A 4,029-nucleotide genomic window follows, 5' to 3' on the forward strand; every position below is an offset into this window, starting at 1 on the left:
AGGGCCACTTCTCACTCTCAGACACCCTGGGACCTCAGAGACCGGCCCTGCCACCTCCAGACACTTGCAGCCTCCCGCCCACCCGCCACTCTCCTTGAGACCTGCTGCGAGGCCCACCCCTCCCTCTGACCTCCACTTGGCACCAGTCGCCACCTGGGCTCTGCCTGTGCCGGCCTCCCTCTCAGACCCTTGCCCCACATTCCCCCTTAGGCTCTCCCAGGTCCACCTCCCCCTCTTCCTCTGCCTGTGCTGGCCTCCCCCAGACTCTGTGTCCCGCCAACCTCCTCCCTCAGATGCCTCATCACACCAGCCTCGCCCCTCGGCCTCCGCATCACGTCAGCCTCCCGCCACAGACTGAGTCATGCCGGCCTCTGCCCTCAGACTCTGCATCACGCCGGCCTCTCCCTCGGCCTCCACATCACACTGGCCTCTCCCTCAGTCTCTACATCACGCCAGCCTCCCCCCTCAGACTCTGCATCACACCAGCCTCCCCTTCAGCCTCCATATCATGCCAGCCTCACTTTCAGCCTCCACATCATGCTGTCCTCACTGTCAGCCTCTGTGTCATGCCGGCCATCCCTCTCAGACTCTACATCACGCCGGCCTCCCCCTCAGACTCCACATCACGCCGGCCTCCACCCCTGACCTCCGTGTCACGCCGGCCTCACCGTCAGCCTCTATATCATGCCGGCCATCCCTCTCGCTTCCGCATCACACCAGCCTCCCCCTCGTCATGCCGGCCTCCCCCTCGGCCTCCGAGTCACACCAGCCCCCTCCGGCCTCTGCGTCACGCCGGCCTCCCCCCACCGCCTGTGCGTCACGCCAGCCGCCCCCGCGGCCCCCGTCCCGCCCTGCCCGCTCACCTAGTTCGCGCATGAAGTAGGGGAGGTAGAGGTCCAGCTCCTTGACGGCCACGCCGACGTGGTGTGGCTGCACGCAGAGCACGGGGTGGCCGCACTGGCAGCCTTGACCAGCCGCTCGCTGTCGGCGCTCTCCAGTCGGACGCCCTTGAACAGGAGGATCACGACCAGGTCCAGCCGCCACACCTTGTCAGCCTGGCACAAACAGTGGATGCGCCGCATCTTGCCCTCCTGGTCGGGGCTGGAGAGCGCGCAGCCCGGCACCCGCTTGCCGGTGACGCCAGCACGATGTCCCCGCGGCACTCGGGCCGGATGTCCTTGCACAGCTTGGCCGGCAGCCGCGACGCCCACTTCTGCTTGACCTCGGCCTTCTCGCCCAGCAGCTCGTCCTTCACGGCACGCTCCTCGGCCGCGGACACGCGCTTCTCGTGCTTCTTGAAGTACGCGGGCTTGCGCACCTGCAGGTTGAACCAGGTGTAGGCGAAGGCACGCACGAGCAGCAGCAGCGCCTCGATGAACGGGTGGAACTCATCCTGCGGGGCGTGCGGGCGGGCGGACCCGGCGAGGGCCAGGGAGGCCAGGGCGAGCGACGGAGGCCGGGATGGGAGGCAGGAGGTGGAGGTCAGGGTGGCCAGCAAGACTGGCGCAGGGGGTGGAGGCTGAGGCAGGGACGAGGCAGGGGCGGGGGGCAGAGGCCGGGGCGGGGGGCGGAGGTCAGGGTGGGCAGAAGATCTGGTAGGAAGGCGGAGGCCAGGACAAGGAACAGGGCAAGGCGGGGGCAGGGATGGGCAAGGGTGGGGGACAGAGGCCGGCGGCCGGGAGGTGGGGAGCTTGGCCCCACTGCCCGACCTGAAAGACTGAGGCCAGGGGCCTGGGCAGACCCACCAAGAGGGAGGGAAAGGCAGTGGGCAGGGGCCACAGTGGACCGTCCACTCACGCCCGCCCCAGGGATCCACAGTTGGAACTGTCAGGCCCCACCGCCCACACAGGGAAACTGAGGCTCGGACCACGCAGAGATCACTGGTCAAGGGAGAACTTAATGGAGGACCACTGGAATCCCAGTATACAGACAGAGGCGACAAATAACCCTGGAGGGGAGCTCATGCAGGACCCCTGTACAGATGGGGAAACGGAGGCTGGGAGCAGAGGAACGCTGGGACCGCCTCCGTCTCCTAGGACTGCGCCCACCCACTTTCACTGTGAAGAGCTGGACGGTGGAGATCATGGGTGTTTTGAGCGGCCCAGCCCATTGGCAGCTACTCAAATCCATGGCTAAATTAGCCACAGGTGAGATGTGGCGTGCATGGCTGTGGCCCAATAAAACTTTATTTGCAAAAACAGAGCCAAGCATCAGCCCTGGGTAGAGGCTGCAAACCCCTGCCATGGAAGCGGCCACCATGGCCTTAAATGCCCAGGCAGGGCCAAGCACACAGTGGCGCTCAACACATGCAGGAATGCATGGCTCAGAACACGTGCTTGGGTCTTGCCTCTCAGCCCCCCTGTCAGCAGTGAACATTGCTGTCCAATGGAGGCCGAGGGGTGTCAGTGGCGCTTGGGTCTTGGGTGATAAAAAGTGTGGCTGTCCCAGCACTTTGGGAAGCTGAGGTGGGAGGATCGCTTGAGGCCAGGAGTTCAAGACCAGCCGGGGCATCAGAGCAAGGCCTCATCTCTCAATTTTTAAAAGTGAGCCAGGCCTGATGGCGCTGCCTGGAGTCCCAGCTACTCTGGAGACAAGGCGGGAGGATGCTTGAGCCCCGGAGGTCCTAGCTGTGGTGAGCCACGATCACACCACTGCCCTCCAGCCTGGGCAACAGAGAAAGACCCCAACCCTAAGAAAAAAACTGAGGACAAGGCATCGCTTCTATGTCACACAGGAGGCAGGCCCGGCAGGACCCGCAGCCACCCCCATACCAGGGGCCGACGGAAGCGTGGGGCATTCCCAAGGCAGCGGCCAGGAAAGCTGAGGCCTGGAGAGGCAAGAAACCCAAACACACCAGAATGAAGCGGGCGGGGTGGGGGTCCCTGGCAGAGTCATTCCTGTCCCCTTCCCCCTCCCACGGACCCACTGGGCTGAGGAGGAAACTGAGGCCAGGGAGCAGGGGTTCCCTCAGGGACGTTCAGAACATTCCGAGGGGCTCCGGGGGCTAATTCACTCCACCTCGTCCCCCGCAGACCCGTACCATAGATGGAAAGACTCGGGTCGGGGAGGCTCTGAGACCGGCCAGAGCTGTGACCTCAACACCCTCCACCTCCCGTCACAACTATCGGGGTCCCAGCATGGCCACCACGCCGGTTCTGCAGACGAGGACACGGAGGCGACCCACCCGTGAGGCGACCCAGCCACGAGGGGCAGGGCAGGGCTGAGACTGGGACTGACACCCATCGGAGGTCCCCACGGAAATGCCCGCAGCCCAGCGTCCCTCTGGGGGCATGGGGGGGCGGCCTCACGGGCCCATGGGTCAGCAAGGGAAACTGAGTCTGCACAACAGCCGGACCTGGATTTCAACCTCAAGGTGGGAGACACATGAGAAGCGAAGAAAAGCTTCCTCCCCACCTCCTGCCTCTTGCCCGCCCCCTTCCCAGGCCCCGGACCCCAAAATTCCCTCCTGGCTCCCACTGGGGCTGCGACAGTCCCCACGGCTGTTACTGTGATGCTTACGGTTGGCATCGCCCAAATAGCACGTGGTAGTGTGTTTCCAGTCGGGGTCTCGCTCTATCGCCCAGGCTGCCGGACAGTGGTGGGATTGGGGCTCACGCAGGCTCAGCATAAGGGCTCGGGCGATCCTCCCACCTCAGCCTCCCGGTAGCTGGGACTCCCGGCGCGCGTCATCACGCCTGGGCAATTTTCGTGTTTTTGTCGAGACGAGGATTCGCTACGTGGCCCGGGCTGGTCTTGAACCCCTCGGCTCAGGCGCTTCTCCCGCCTGGCCTTTCAAAGGGCTGGGACGACGGGGCGAGCTGCCCGCCCGGCTCTGCCTCCCGTGTCCCCTGGGGCCCCCCGGGCCACGGGCGCTGGGGGACACCAGCTCTCGCCTATTTCGAGGCCCTGGAAAGAGCCTCCCACCTGGCGGCCGGCAAGGCCAGACGCTGAGGGCCCGGCTCCCACCCGGCGGCCCAGAGCGCGAGTCTCCGACAGCTGCGCAGCCGGACCTCGGGCCTGTCGTCCCCG

The 4,029-nt window shown here is 65.4% G+C and overlaps 1 pseudogene; it reads right to left on the reverse strand.

Moving 5' to 3' along the window:
* Window positions 1-863: 863 nt before the first annotated feature.
* LOC103275366 lies at window positions 864-1,393 on the reverse strand (annotated as a pseudogene).
* Between the last annotated feature and the right edge of the window lie 2,636 nt (window positions 1,394-4,029).

The sequence above is a fragment of the Carlito syrichta genome, unplaced genomic scaffold, assembly GCF_000164805.1.
Source record: "Carlito syrichta isolate Samal-C Ts95f unplaced genomic scaffold, Tarsius_syrichta-2.0.1 Scaffold34446, whole genome shotgun sequence".
NCBI lineage: Eukaryota > Metazoa > Chordata > Mammalia > Primates > Tarsiidae > Carlito > Carlito syrichta.